Source organism: Ambystoma mexicanum, chromosome 12, assembly GCF_040938575.1.
Source record: "Ambystoma mexicanum isolate Mex_15411 chromosome 12, UKY_AmexF1_1, whole genome shotgun sequence".
Taxonomy (NCBI): domain Eukaryota; kingdom Metazoa; phylum Chordata; class Amphibia; order Caudata; family Ambystomatidae; genus Ambystoma; species Ambystoma mexicanum.
In genome coordinates this window covers 37,984,449-38,000,069 of record NC_090936.1, presented here as the reverse complement: position 1 = coordinate 38,000,069, position 15,621 = coordinate 37,984,449, and the positions used below count along the sequence as shown (strand labels likewise).

The 15,621-nt window shown below is 53.4% G+C and overlaps 1 protein-coding gene across 1 annotated transcript in view; it reads left to right on the top strand.

Moving 5' to 3' along the window:
* Positions 1-15,621, top strand: part of MDFIC (MyoD family inhibitor domain containing) — a 139,411-nt gene that overhangs the window by 74,374 nt on the left and 49,416 nt on the right. The gene's annotated exons all lie outside the window — the stretch shown is intronic.

The window sequence follows — 15,621 nt, the reverse complement described above, 5'->3', positions numbered from 1 at the left end:
GGCCAAGAATGCAAAGTGCAGCTTCAGTTGCTGCAGGTGGTCAAGGCTCAAAAGAGCAGCTTCAGTTGCTGCAGGAGGCCAAGAATGCAGAGAGCAGCGTCAGTTGCTGCAGGAGGCCAAGAATGCAAAGAGCAGCTTCTATTGCTGCAGGTAGACAAAGCTGGAACGAGCAGCTTCTATTGCTGCAGGTGGCCAAGGCTGGAACGAGCAGCTTCAGTTTCTGCAGGAGGCCAAGGCTGCAAAGAGCAGATTCAGTTGCTGCAGGAGGCCAAGGCTGGAAAGGGAAGCTTCAGTTGCTGCAGGAGGCCAATGCTGAAAAGAGCAGCTTTGGCTGCTGCAGGAGGCCAAGGCTGGAAAGGGAAGCTTCAGTTGCTGCAGGAGGCCAATGCTGGAAATAGCAGCTTCAGTTGCTGCAGGGGGCCAATGCTGGAAAAAACAGCTTCGGTTGCTGCAGGAGGGTAAGGCTGGAAAGAGCAGCTTCGGTTGCTGCTGGAGGTGAAGGCTGGAAAGAGCAGCTTTGGTTGCTGCTGGAGGCCAATGCTGGAAAGAGCAGCTTTGGTTGCTGCAGGAGGCCAATGCTGGAAAGGGCAGCTCCAGTTGCTGCAAGAGGCAAATGCTGGAAAGAGTAGCTTCAGTTGCTGCAGCTGGCCAAGGCTGAAAAGAGCAGCTTTGGTTGCTGCAGGTGGCCAAGGCTGGAACGAACAGCTTCAGTTGCTGCAGGAGGCCAGGGCAGTAAAGAGCAGCCTCAGTTACTGCAGGAGGCCAAGGCTGGAGAAAACAGCTTCAGTTGCTACAGGAGGCCAGGGCTGGAAAGAGCAGCTTCAGTTGCTGCAGAGGGCCAAGGCTGGAGAGAGCAGCTTCAGTGACTATAGGAGGCCAGGGCTGGAAAGAGCAGCCTCAGTTGCTGCAGGAGACCAAGAATGCTAAGAGCGGCTTCAGTTGCTACTGGAGGCCAAGTTTGGAAAGAGCAGCTTCAGTTGCTGCAGGGGACAAAGGCTGGAAATAGCAGCTTACGTTGCTGCAGGAGGTCAAGTCTGGAAAGAGCAGCTTTGGTTGCTGCAGGAGGCCAAGGGTGGAAAGAGCAGCTCCAGTTGCTGCAGGAGGCCAAGAATGCAAAGTGCAGCTTCAGTTGCTGCAGGTGGTCAAGGCTCAAAAGAGCAGCTTCAGTTGCTGCAGGAGGCCAAGAATGCAGAGAGCAGCGTCAGTTGCTGCAGGAGGCCAAGAATGCAAAGAGCAGCTTCTATTGCTGCAGGTAGACAAAGCTGGAACGAGCAGCTTCTATTGCTGCAGGTGGCCAAGGCTGGAACGAGCAGCTTCAGTTTCTGCAGGAGGCCAAGGCTGCAAAGAGCAGATTCAGTTGCTGCAGGAGGCCAAGGCTCGAAAGGGCAACTCTAGTTGCTGCAGGAGGCCAAAGCTGAAAAGAGCAGCTTTGGCTGCTGCAGGAGGCCAAGGCTGGAAAGGGAAGCTTCATTTGCTGCAGGAGGCCAATGCTGGAAATAGCAGCGTCAGTTGCTGCAGGGGGCCAATGCTGGAAAAAACAGCTTCGGTTGCTGCAGGAGGGTAAGGCTGGAAAGAGCAGCTTCGGTTGCTGCTGGAGTTGAAGGCTGGAAAGAGCAGCTTTGGTTGCTGCTGGAGGCCAATGCTGGAAAGAGCAGCTTTGGTTGCTGCAGGAGGCCAATACTGGAAAGGGCAGCTCCAGTTGCTGCAAGAGGCAAATGCTGGAAAGAGTAGCGTCAGTTGCTGCAGCTGGCCAAGGCTGAAAAGAGCAGCTTTGGTTGCTGCAGGTGGCCAAGGCTGGAACGAGCAGCTTCAGTTGCTGCAGGAGGCCAGGGCAGTAAAGAGCAGCCTCAGTTACTGCAGGAGGCCAAGGCTGGAGAAAACAGCTTCAGTTGCTACAGGAGGCCAGGGCTGGAAAGAGCAGCTTCAGTTGCTGCAGGGGGCCAAGGCTGGAGAGAGCAGCTTCAGTGACTATAGGAGGCCAGGGCTGGAAAGAGCAGCCTCAGTTGCTGCAGGAGACCAAGAATGCTAAGAGCGGCTTCAGTTGCTACTGGAGGCCAAGTTTGGAAAGAGCAGCTTCAGTTGCTGCAGGGGACAAAGGCTGGAAATAGCAGCTTACGTTGCTGCAGGAGGTCAAGTCTGGAAAGAGCAGCTTTGGTTGCTGCAGGAGGCCAAGGGTGGAAAGAGCAGCTTCAGTTGCTGCAGGAGGCCAAGGCTGGAAAGAGCAGCTCCAGTTGTTGCAGGAGGCCACGCTGGAAAGGGCAGCTTCAGTTGCTGCTGGAGGCCAAGGCTGGAAAGAGCAACTTTGGTTGCTGCAGGAGGCCAAAGGTGGAAAAGAAAGAGCAGCTCCAGTTGCTGCAGGAGGCTAAGAATGCAAAGTGCAGCTTCAGTTGCTGCAGGTGGTCAAGGCTCAAAAGAGCAGCTTCAGTTGCTGCAGGAGGCCAAGAATGCAAAGAGCAGCTTCAGTTGCTGCAGGAGGCCAAGAATGCAAAGAGCAGCTTCTATTGCTGCAGGTAGACAAAGCTGGAACGAGCAGCTTCTATTGCTGCAGGTAGCCAAGGCTGGAACGAGCAGCTTCAGTTGCTGCAGGAAGGAAAGCAGAGCTTCAGTTGATGCAGGCAGCCAAGGCTGGAAAGAGCAGCTTCAGTTGCTGCAGGAGGCCAACGCTGGAAAGAGCAGCTTCAGTTGCTGCAGGAGGCCAACGCTGGAAAGAGCAGCTTCAGTTGCTGCAGGATGCCATGGCTGGAAAGTGCGGCTTCAGTTGCTTCAGGAGGCCAAGAATGCAAAGAGCGGCTTCAGTTGCTGCTGGAGGCCAAGGTTGAAAAGAGCGGCTTCAGTTGCTGCAGGAAGGAAAGCAGAGCTTCAGTTGATGCAGGCAGCCAAGGCTGGAAAGAGCAGCTTCAGTTGCTGCAGGAGGCCAAGGCTGGAAAGAGCAGCTCCAGTTGTTGCAGGAGGCCACGCTGGAAAGGGCAGCTTCAGTTGCTGCTGGAGGCCAAGGCTGGAAAGAGCAACTTTGGTTGCTGCAGGAGGTCAAAGGTGGAAAAGAAAGAGCAGCTCCAGTTGCTGCAGGAGGCTAAGAATGCAAAGTGCAGCTTCAGTTGCTGCAGGTGGTCAAGGCTCAAAAGAGCAGCTTCAGTTGCTGCAGGAGGCCAAGAATGCAAAGAGCAGCTTCAGTTGCTGCAGGAGGCCAAGAATGCAAAGAGCAGCTTCTATTGCTGCAGGTAGACAAAGCTGGAACGAGCAGCTTCTATTGCTGCAGGTAGCCAAGGCTGGAACGAGCAGCTTCAGTTGCTGCAGGAAGGAAAGCAGAGCTTCAGTTGATGCAGGCAGCCAAGGCTGGAAAGAGCAGCTTCAGTTGCTGCAGGAGGCCAACGCTGGAAAGAGCAGCTTCAGTTGCTGCAGGAGGCCAACGCTGGAAAGAGCAGCTTCAGTTGCTGCAGGATGCCATGGCTGGAAAGTGCGGCTTCAGTTGCTTCAGGAGGCCAAGAATGCAAAGAGCGGCTTCAGTTGCTGCTGGAGGCCAAGGTTGAAAAGAGCGGCTTCAGTTGCTGCTGGAGGCCAAGGTTGAAAAGAGCAGCTTCGGTTGCTGCTAAAGGCCAAGGTTGAATAGAGCAGCTTCAGGTGCTGCAGGAGGCCAAGGCTGGAAAGAGCAGCTTCAGTTGCTGTAGGAGGCCAAGGACGCAAAGACCAGCTTCAGTTGCTGCAGGAGGCCAAGAATACAAAGAGCAGCTTCTGTTGCTGCAGGAGGCCAGGGCTGGAAAGAGCAGCTGCAGTTGCTACAGGAGGCCAAGGCTGGAAAGAGCAGCTTTAGCTGCTTCAGGAGGCCAAGGCTGGAAAGATAAGCTTCAGTTGCTGCAGGAGGCCAGGGCTGGAAAGAGCGGCTCCAGTTGCTGCAGGAGGCCAAGGCTGGAAAGAGCAGCTTTAGCTTGTTCAGGAGGCCAAGGCTGGAAAGATAAGTTTCAGTTGCTGCAGGAGGCCAAGAATGCAAAGAGCAGCTCCAGTTGCTGCAGGATGCTAAGAATGCAAAGAGCAGCTCCAGTTGCTGCATGATGCCAAGGCTGGAAAGAGTAGCTTCAGTTGCTGCTGGAGGCCAGGGCTGCAAAGAGCAGCTTCAGTTGCTGCAGGAGACCAAGGCTGGAAAGAGCAGCTTCAGTTGCTGCAGGAGGCCAAGGCTGGAACGAGCGGCTTCAGTTGCTGCAGGAGGCCAAGACTGGAACGAGCAGCTTCAGTTGCTGCAGGTGGCCAAGGCTGGAACAAGCAGCTTCAGTTGCTGCAGGAGGCCAAGGCTGGAAAGCGGAGCTTCAGTTGATGCAGGCGGCCAAGGCTGGAAAGGGCAGCTCCAGTTGCTGCATGAGGCCAAGGCTGGAATGAGCAGCTTCAGTTGCTGCAGGAGGCCAAGGCTGGAAAGCGGAGCTTCAGTTGATGCAGGCAGCCAAGGCTGGAAAGAGCAGCTTCAGTTGCTGCAGGAGGCCAACGCTGGAAAAAGCAGCTTCAGTTGCTGCAGGAGGCCAAGGCTGGAAAGAGTGGCTTCAGTTGCTTCAGGAGGCCAAGAATGCAAAGAGCGGCTTCAGTTGCTGCTGGAGGCCAAGGTTGAAAAGAGCAGCTTCAGTTGCTGCAGGAGGCCAAGGCCGGAAAGAGCAGCTTCAGTTGCTGCAGGAGGCCAAGGCTGGAAACAGCGGCTTCAGTTGCTTCAGGAGGCCAAGACTGGAACGAACGGCTTCAGTTGCTGCAGGAGGCCAAGACTGGAACGAGCGGCTTCAGTTGGTGCAAGAGGCCAAGAATGCAAAGAGCAGCTTCAGTTGCTGCAGGTGGCCAAGGCTGGAACAAGCAGCTTCAGTTGCTGCAGGAGGCCAAGGATGGAAAGTTGAGCTTCAGTTGATGCAGGCGGCCAAATCTGGAATGAGCAGCTTCAGTTGCTGCAGGAGGCCAAGGCTGGAAAGCGGAGCTTCAGTTGTTGCAGGCGGCCAAGGCTGGAAAGAGCAGCTTCAGTTGCTGCAGGAGGCCAACGCTGGAAAAAGCAGCTTCAGTAGCTGCAGGAGGCCAAGGACGCAAAGACCAGCTTCAGTTGCTGCAGGAGGCCAAGAATACAAAGAGCAGCTTCTGTTGCTGCAGGAGGCCAGGGCTGGAAAGAGCAGCTCCAGTTGCTACAGGAGGCCAAGGCTGGAAAGAGCAGCTTCAGTTGCTGCTGGAGGCCAGGGCTGCAAAGAGCAGCTTCAGTTGCTGCAGGAGACCAAGGCTGGAAAGAGCAGCTTCAGTTGCTGCAGGAGGCCAAGGCTGGAACGAGCGGCTTCAGTTGCTGCAGGAGGCCAAGACTGGAACGAGCAGCTTCAGTTGCTGCAGGTGGCCAAGGCTGGAACAAGCAGCTTCAGTTGCTGCAGGAGGCCAAGGCTGGAAAGCGGAGCTTCAGTTGATGCAGGCGGCCAAGGCTGGAAAGGGCAGCTCCAGTTGCTGCATGAGGCCAAGGCTGGAATGAGCAGCTTCAGTTGCTGCAGGAGGCCAAGGCTGGAAAGCGGAGCTTCAGTTGATGCAGGCAGCCAAGGCTGGAAAGAGCAGCTTCAGTTGCTGCAGGAGGCCAACGCTGGAAAAAGCAGCTTCAGTTGCTGCAGGAGGCCAAGGCTGGAAAGAGTGGCTTCAGTTGCTTCAGGAGGCCAAGAATGCAAAGAGCGGCTTCAGTTGCTGCTGGAGGCCAAGGTTGAAAAGAGCAGCTTCAGTTGCTGCAGGAGGCCAAGGCCGGAAAGAGCAGCTTCAGTTGCTGCAGGAGGCCAAGGCTGGAAACAGCGGCTTCAGTTGCTTCAGGAGGCCAAGACTGGAACGAACGGCTTCAGTTGCTGCAGGAGGCCAAGACTGGAACGAGCGGCTTCAGTTGGTGCAAGAGGCCAAGAATGCAAAGAGCAGCTTCAGTTGCTGCAGGTGGCCAAGGCTGGAACAAGCAGCTTCAGTTGCTGCAGGAGGCCAAGGATGGAAAGTTGAGCTTCATTTGATGCAGGCGGCCAAATCTGGAATGAGCAGCTTCAGTTGCTGCAGGAGGCCAAGGCTGGAAAGCGGAGCTTCAGTTGTTGCAGGCGGCCAAGGCTGGAAAGAGCAGCTTCAGTTGCTGCAGGAGGCCAACGCTGGAAAAAGCAGCTTCAGTAGCTGCAGGAGGCCAAGGACGCAAAGACCAGCTTCAGTTGCTGCAGGAGGCCAAGAATACAAAGAGCAGCTTCTGTTGCTGCAGGAGGCCAGGGCTGGAAAGAGCAGCTCCAGTTGCTACAGGAGGCCAAGGCTGGAAAGAGCAGCTTTAGCTGCTTCAGGAGGCCAAGGCTGGAAAGATAAGCTTCAGTTGCTGCAGGAGGCCAAGAATGCAAAGAGCAGCTCCAGTTGCTGCAGGAGGCTAAGAATGCAAAGAGCAGCTCCAGTTGCTGCATGATGCCAAGGCTGGAAAGAGCAGCTTCAGTTGCTGCTGGAGGCCAGGGCTGCAAAGAGCAGCTTCAGTTGCTGCAGGAGACCAAGGCTGGAAAGAGCAGCTTCAGTTGCTGCAGGAGGCCAAGGTTGAAAAGAGCAGCTTCAGTTGCTGCAGGAGGCCAAGGCCGGAAAGAGCAGCTTCAGTTGCTGCAGGAGGCCAAGGCTGGAAACAGTGGCTTCAGTTGTTTCAGGAGGCCAAGACTGGAACGAACGGCTTCAGTTGCTGCAGGAGGCCAAGACTGGAACGAGCAGCTTCAGTTGGTGCAAGAGGCCAAGAATGCAAAGAGCAGCTTCAGTTGCTGCTGGAGGCCAGGGCTGGAAAGAGCAGCTTCAGTTGCTGCAGGAGGCCAAGGCTGGAAATAGCAGCTTCAGTTGCTGCAGGGGGCCAGGGCTGGAAAGAGGGGCTCCAGTTGCTGCAGGAGGCCAAGGCTGGAAAGAGCAGCTTCAGTTGCTTCAGGAGGCCAAGGCTGGAAAGATAAGCTTCAGTTACTGCAGGAGGCCAATAATGCTAAGAGCAGCTCCAGTTGCTGCATGATGCCAAGGCTGGAAAGATAAGCTTCAGTTGCTGCAGGAGGCCAAGAATGCAAAGAGCAGCTCCAGTTGCTGCAGGAGGCCAAGAATGCAAAGACCAGCTCCAGCTGCTGCAGGAGGCCAAGAATGCAAAGAGCATCTTCAGTTGCTGCAGGTGGCCAAGGCTGGAAAGGGCAGCTCCAGTTGCTGCATGAGGCCAAGGCTGGAAAGAGCAGCTTCAGTTGCTGCAGGTGGCCAAGGCTGGAAAGGGCAGCTCCAGTTGCTGCATGAGGCCAAGGCTGGAAAGAGCAGCTTCAGTTACTGCAGGAGGCCAAGAATGATAAGAGCAGCTTCAGTTGCTGCAGGTGGCCAAGGCTGGAAAGAGCAGCTCCCGTTGCTACAGGAGGCCAAGGCTGGAAAGACGGTTGACGAAGCAATTGCCTTTCCCTGGTTCATTTTTGTTAAGAAAGGTCTCTCAAACAAAAGCCAGGACCTGAACAGGTGTCCAAAGAGGATTCCATGCCCTCAGAGGAGTAGCCCTTCTTGCTGCAAGGATATATAAAGCTTTAAGCAGCAGTAGGCATCACCAGAGACCAGATGATGATATGGGATAGCACCCAGACAAGGTCACAAGGCAAGTGGACCTTTAATGGTCCAGGTGGGTTGCTCTTTATCACGGAGGTCTTGTCGATTTTCAGATTCAGCCTTTCAGAGGGCCAAGGTGTGAAATGAAGTAGGTTCATAGTAGCAACTTCCAGCTGCTCCTGTGTTCTTGGCACAGTGCCCAAATGACTCCAGGCTGTAAGGAGCTCTCCTGCTGGTTTCTCGCGTAGCCGCTCTCGGTTCCCGTGTGAGCACTGTTTGGAGCGTTACAGCTGGCCAGCATCCATCTTGCCTGCTTGCAGCCACTAGGTTGCCACAGCCGGGTCTTTGCAGATTATCCAACGCTGTGATGTAGGTTCACGCAGCTTCTAGGAACAGCGCTGTGGCATAACCAGTCCTACTCTGAACGCAGGGTTCAGCCCAGCATGTGCCCTGGCAATTGGGCATCTTTTGGCATCTCAGGAAGCTTGTCCCCAAATATTAGCGACTGTGATGAAGTCGCCTGCCTTGCTTTGGAGACCGCTAATGTGGTGACCAAGAGGGCTGGTGGGGACCGGTCCAATCTACTGCATGATGGGCCCCGGAGTGGTATGCGGAGGGTCCGCTGGACACCCTCACTAAGCCCCCGGCATGGGGTAGGTGCAGTCCCTTTGGAGCCAAAGCTTCCAGTTACCATTTATGGGCACTACCAAGGTGCCTACAACCTTGTGCAGGAAGCTCTGCAACTTTCCCGAGTAAGGCTTGTCGAAAGACAGGGTCCGTCTTCCGCCAAATCTATCGTGATCACTCTGAAGCCCTTGCCACACTCACAAGTGGTCCCACTGCACAAATGCTCCACCGCATTGGGCGAATGCTGCCACGCATGCGGGACAGGCACGAATCCAAGATGGCGGAACGGCGGCCTTAAGGCGTGATGCGCCTGGCCCATAGCGACCCCAATACGCAGTCAATTGCATTCAATTTCAATGCAGACATCATGCCGGATCAGTCATGGTGGTGCAACCGTCATCATGCACAGCTGCAGACGCCAACACCTGATTGCCAGTAGCGAGGGGAGGCAATGGAATAGCAAAAGCATAGCTTGGAACTCGGAACAGTGTGGTGTGTGCCTTGCATTTTAGGAAGAGAGTTTATTTTAAGGCAGGGGACTCATGCTTCTTTGAGGGGCCAAAACTAAAAATGGTATCTTCAACAGCCCAGCACTACAGCAATGGGCCATACCGGGTGAGAATTTGCAGGTCGGTGATCCCCCTGCAGGCCCACTCAAGACCACAGTCTACTTACTATTGCCAGACTCTGTGGCTTTCAGGGGGCATCACTCTGAGCTGTGGTTGAAGGCCTGCCCTTAAGATAGGCACCAGACCAGCTGAAGGTTATCCCTCACTCCTAATGTGACAGATCAGTAACACCGGTGCTGTTCCTGATGACAGAATCCTTTCACCTGGAGCCGGGAGGATAGCTTAGGGGCAATGTGCTCGCCTTGGAAGCAAGACCGCGCAAAACAAAGGTTTGATCCCCGGGTCCGCGCATTACAAATATCCAATTACCTGGAGGGACCCTCCAGAAAAAGCAGTGATACCGCGCTTGGCAGGATTTCCCGCACGTGGTGATTACACCTATCCCCACTCAAGTCCTTTGGGACTCCATAATGGGGATTTTAAAAAAAGTATAAAATGTCGATTTACTGCACATTTTTGGTGGCTGTAACAGTATTCAGTTTGGCTGTATTTAGTAACAGTGGTGGACGTACATAAAAACAAGTCGTGGAACTATGTTCCTTGCTGGACTGCTCCCAACCCCTACAAACCCCATCGCCACGCACCATCCCACGCGCAAGGCACACCGCCAAACGCACCTGCTGTTTAAGGGAACGTTCAGTGCATTTTATTTTTATTTATTTATTTTACTTTTTATAAGGCGCCACACACCCGTAGGTCTCAGGGCGCACACAAAACAAAACAAATCTGCACCAGAAGAGGAACTTGGAAAAGGACAATTTCTCAACTTCTTCTTACACTTTTATTTGAAAACTAAACCATTCCGGAGCGGTTTCTTTTAAAAATATAATTATGGGAACTGTAAAATAAAATAAAAAGTTAGCGGAGCCCCGCTCTGCCCACTTCGACCACTTATTAGTAATTCCTCCAAACCCCTAATGAGGCTGTCTTTATCTGCATTTTAGGGTAAGACATAGAGCTCGAGCGGGGCACAGCGCAACATAAGCGCCTGTATGCTGTGAACCAAGGCGTGGGGTACACATGAACGATTACAAACAGGTTCTTCAACAGGGGCTTCAAAGAAAAATAAGAGGCACAGGGTTTTAACAGGTAAAAAATAGGTTTTAGGTCCCTTTCCTTAAACTGTCCTTCAGGTTTACATCATATACCTACACAAGCATTGGCAATGCCAACAGTTTGGGCTTTTGTATATGCATGGGAAAGGCACTTGCCAGGCACTGACGTAGTGGTATTAACTGGCCATTGATGGTAGCAGGTACAAAATGGTGTGAGTGCCTGGGCATCTAATAGCAGTGCCTAGCAAATGCCTGGTAAACAAGCCAAAACCCCTGGCTTTGCCATTGCTTGTTTTTGGCAGGACTTCAGTGAAGGACACGCAAGTGTTGAGTGGCTGAAGGCAGACCTGATGAAGGCATTTTAATGATGCCAGTAGAGCCTTCACAACTCCAATTAAGTAATCGACTCTCAGAAGACGGCTTTGAACAAACACTGGCAGGCACTTTGACTGCAAAGCTTGATGGTAAGTCTTGAATGAAGCAAGCTTAAAAATAATTGCCATGAGGAGTTGTGTTGGGTGGGAATGCCCATAGGCATTAGCATGGCCATAGGCAGTCCATGGGTGAGCAAATAACCAAACAACACCTTCAAGCTTTGTGTGCCTCCTCATATGTCATATGTCATTCCTCCCTAGTCTACTCTAATGCAATATCACCCTTGAGCGGGCTGTCAATTGCACCTCCAGGTTCTGCCACTTGCCCATTCCAAACAACTCTTTGGCTCTGTCACTGCTGCTGCTTTTCGAGGGAGCTTCCCACTCCTCTTTTTCTTTAGATGTGTATGTCTGTCTCGCCTCTGCCTTGGTCTGTACCAACCCCAACCTCCTCTGCTCTCTCCCCTCTTCCATATTCTCCACTTCGTCTACTCTCCCCTCCTTCTTGGAGTTCTTGCCCTCCAAACTTTTCCTATCTCTCTCCTCCTCCTCAATGTTCACCTCCTCCAACCATTATTTCCTCTCCCCCAATTTGGTCTTCACTACTTGCAACCTCTGCTATCTTCCCTACTCTTGCTCAATGTGCTCCACCTCCAACCTTCCTCCTCTCTCCTCCTCCTCGATGTTCACCTGCTCCAACCTTTATTTCCTCTCCCCCACCTTTGTCTTCACTACCTGCAACCTCTGCTGCCTTCCCTTCTCTTGCTCAATGTGCTCCACCTCCAACCTTCCTCCTCTCTCCTCCTCCTCGATGTTCACCTCCTCCAACCTTTATTTCCTCTCCCCCACCTTTGACTTCACTACCTGCAACCTCTGAGGTCTCTCATTCTCTTGCTCAATGGGCTCCACCTCCAACCTTCCTCCTCTCTCCTCCTTGATGCTCACCTCCTCCAACCTTTATTTCCTCTCCCCCAACTTGGTCTTCACTACCTGCAACCTCTGAGGTCTTCCCTTCTCTTGCTCAATGTGCTCCACCTCCAACCTTCCTCCTCTCTCCTCCTCCTTGATGCTCACCTCCTCCAACCTTTATTTCCTCTCCCCCAACTTGGTCTTCACTACCTGCAACCTCTGAGGTCTCCCCTTCTCTTGCTCAATGTTCTCCACCTCCAACCTTCATCCTCCCTCCTCCTCATTCTCCTCACCTTGTTCTTCACTACCTGCAACCTCTGAGGTCTCCCCTTCTCTTGCTCAATGTTCTCCTTCTCCAACCTTACTCCTCTCTCCCCCATATGCTCCTCGCCTTGGTCTTTACTACCTCCAACCTCTTCTGTCTTCCCTTCTCTTGCTGAATGTTCTCCTTCTCCAACCCTACTCCTCTCTCCCCCATATGCTCCTCGACTTGGTCTTTACTACTTGCAACTTCTGAGATCCCCCCTTCTCTTGCTCAATGTGCTCCACCTCCAACCTTCCTCCTCTCTCCTCCTCCTTCATGCTCACCTCCTCCAACCTTTATTTCCTCTCCCCCAACTTGGTCTTCACTACCTCCAACCTCTGCTGTCTCCCCTTCTCTTGCTCAATGTTCTCCTTCTCCAACCTTACTCCTCTCTCTCCCGCAAGCTCCTCGCCTTGGTCTTTACTACCTCCAACCTCTGCTGTCTTCCCTTCTCTTGCTCAATGTTCTCCTTCTCCAACCTTACTCCTCTCTCCCCTGCAAGCTCCTCGCCTTGGTCTTTACTACCTCCAACCTCTGCTGTCTCCCTTTTCTTGCTCAATGTTCTCCACCTCCAACCTTCATCCTCCCTCCTCCCTTCTCCTCACCTTGGTCTTCACTACCTGCAACCTCTGAGGTCTCCCCTTCTCTTACTCAATGTGCTCCACCTCAAACCTTCCTCCTCTCTCCTCCTCCTTGATGATCACCTCCTCCAAACTTTATTTCCTCTCCCCCAACTTGGTCTTCACTACCTGCAACCTCTGAGGTCTCCCCTTCTCTTGCTCAATCTGCTCCACCTCCAACCTTCCTCCTCTTTCCTCCTCCTTGATGCTCACCTCCTCCAACCTTTATTTCCTCTCCCACTGTGGTCTTCACTACCTGCAACCTCTGCTGTCTTCCCTTCTCTTGTTCAATGTGCTCCACCTCCAACCTTCCTCCTCTCTCCCCCGCATGCTCCTCGCCTTGGTCTTCACTACCTCCAACCTCTGCTGTCTCTCCTTCTCTTGCTCAATGTTCTCCTTCTCCAACCTTACTCCTCCCTCTCCCGCAAGCTCCTCGCCTTGGTCTTTACTACCTCCAAGCTCTGCTGTCTTCCCTTCTCTTGCTCAATGTTCTCCTTCTCCAACCCTACTCCTCTCTCCCCCGCAAGCTCTGCGCCTTGGTCTTTACTACCTCCAACCTCTGCTGTCTCCCCTTTTCTTGCTCAATGTTCTCCTTCTCCAACCTTACTCCGCTCTCCCCTGCAAGCTCCTCGCCTTGGTCTTTACTACCTCCAACCTCTGCTGTCTCCCCTTTTCTTGCTCAATGTTCTCCACCTCCAACCTTCATCCTCCCCCCTCCCTCCTCCTCCTCACCTTGGTCTTCACTACCTGCAACCTCTGAGGTCTCCCCTTCTCCTACTCAATGTGCTCCACCTCAAACCTTCCTCCTCTCTCCTCCCCCTTGATGCTCACCTCCTCCAAACTTTATTTCCTCTCCCCCAACTTGGTCTTCACTACCTGCAACCCATGAGGTCTCCCCTTCTCTTGTTCAATCTGCTCCACCTCCAACCTTCCTCCTCTCTCCTCCTCCTTGATGTTCACCTCCTCCAACCTTTATTTCCTCTCCCCCACCTTGCTCTTCACTACCTCCAACCTCTGCTGTCTCTCCTTCTCTTGCTCAATGTTCTCCTTCTCCAACCTTACTCCTCTCTCTCCCGCAAGCTCCTCGCCTTGGTCTTTACTACCTCCAACCTCTGCTGTCTTCCCTTCTCTTGCTCAATGTTCTCCTTCTCCATCCCTACTCCTCTCTCCCCCATATGCTCCTCGACTTGGTCTTAACTACCTGCAACTTCTGAGGCCCCCCCTTCTCTTGCTCAATGTGCTCCACCTCCAACCTTCCTCCTATCTCCTCCTCCTTGATGTTCACCTCCTCCAACCTTTATTTCCTCTCCCCCACCTTGCTCTTCACTACCTCCAACCTCTGCTGTCTCTCCTTCTCTTGCTCAATGTTCTCCTTCTCCAACCTTACTCCTCTCTCTCCCGCAAGCTCCTCGCCGTGGTCTTTACTACCTCCAACCTCTGCTGTCTTCCCTTCTCTTGCTCAATGTTCTCCTTCTCCAACCCTACTCCTCTGTCCCCCGCAAGCTCTGCACCTTGGTCTTTACTACCTCCAACCTCTGCTGTCTCCCCTTTTCTTGCTCAATGTTCTCCTTCTCCAACCTTACTCCTCTCTCCCCTGCAAGCTCCTCGCCTTGGTCTTTACTACCTCCAACCTCTGCTGTCTCCCCTTTTCTTGCTCAATGTTCTCCACCTCCAACCTTCATCCTCCCTCCTCCCTCCGCATCCTTCTCCTCACCTTGGTCTTCACTACCTGCAACCTCTGAGGTCTCCCCTTCTTTTACTCAATGTGCTCCACCTCAAACCTTCCTCCTCTCTCCTCCTCCTTGATGCTCACCTCCTCCAAACTTTATTTCCTCTCCCCCAACTTGGTCTTCACTACCTGCAACCTCTGAGGTCTCCCCTTCTCTTGCTCAATCTGCTCCACCTCCAACCTTCCTCCTCTCTCCTCCTCCTTGATGTTCACCACCTCCAACCTTTATTTCCTCTCCTCCACCTTAATCTTCACTACCTCCAACCTCCGCTGTCTTCCCTTCTCTTGCTCTGTTCTCCTTCTCCAACCTTACTCCTCTCACCCCTGCATGCTCCTCGCCTTGGTCTTTACTACCTGCAACTTCTGAGGTCTCCCCTTCTCCTGCTCAGTGTGCTCCACCTCCAACCTTCCTCCTCTCTCCTCCTCCTTGATGTTCACCTCCTCCAACCTTTATTTCCTCTCCCCCACCTTGGTCTTCACTACCTCCAACCTATGCTGTCTCCCCTTCTCTTGCTCAATGTTCTCCACCTCCATCCTTCTTCCTCCCTCCTCCTCATTCCCCTCAACTTGGTCTTCACTACCTCCGGCCTCTGAGGTCTCCCCTTCTCTTGCTCAATGTGCTCCACCTCCAACCTTCCTCCTCTCTCCTCCTCCTTGGCGTTCACCTCCTCCAACCATTATTTCCTCTCCCCACCTTGGTCTTCACTACATCCAACCTCTGCTGTCTCCAACCTTCCTCCTCTCTCTCCCTCATGCTCCTCGCCTTGGTCTTCACTACCTCCAACCTCTCCTGCCTCTGCTTCTATTGCTCAATGTTCTCCACCTCCAACCGTCTTCTTCTCTTCTACTTCTTGATGTTGATCTCCTCCACCTTTATTTCCTCTCCCCACCATGGCCTTCACTACCTCCAACGTCTTCTGGCTCCCCTTCTCTTGCTCAATGTTCTCCACCTACAACCTTATTCCTCTCTCATCCTCATGCTGCTCCAGCTTGCTCTGCACACACCCCTTTGGCACCCTCTAATATCTCTACCTCATCGCCTCCTCTTGCCTCTCTAGCTCTTTCTGCACTCCCAACTCCTCCTGCACCTCTACTTCATGCTGTGCCTTCAGCTCTCTCGTAGCCTTCATCACCCTCCACACATATGCACCACTCGCTGCTCTACTCAAACTCCCCACCTGCTTCCTTCTTCCTGTGGGTGTTTATGCCTCCTGGTTCCCTGCCCCTGTGCCGGGTCTTCTGGACGGGTCTGCACCTGAGGTCCCTAATGGTTCCTTCTCAGGTTTAGCAGGCCCCTAATGGGCTTCCCTCCTGAGATGTTACTCTTGCCCCAGTCATGGACTGATCCTTTAAAGGAAGGCACAGTGTGGCACATAGGTACGCCATGCCAGGCAGATGGAACCTGCACATCTCTGGTTGCCGCTGTGCCTCTTTCTCCACACACCGCAGTAGCAGTAAGTGTTGTGTGCATGCAGTCTTCCCCGGTAAGCATTTCGCTGATGCCAGACACAGCAATAGTCTGTTTTGTGAATCCTTCGTCTGCTCCCTCTGCACTGCATGGGGCGTGCCTTAAGGGGTCTGCAGGGACCTTTGCAAATGCACTTTTACAGTAACATTATGTGTAGTGTCGACAATGTGACGCTCCCCTGATGAGAGGTCCCAACTCATTGGGGGGTCCTGCCGCCTGGAGGTCCTCCCCAGACCGTCCCTGGGATGTGCCTCCTATAACAGCAGAAGGGGTGCGGCCCCCTATATCACACACAGAAGGGGATAGCATCACACATGTCCTCTCTGATTCAGCAGGAACAGTTTATATAACACATTGCTCATCTGCTGTAAAA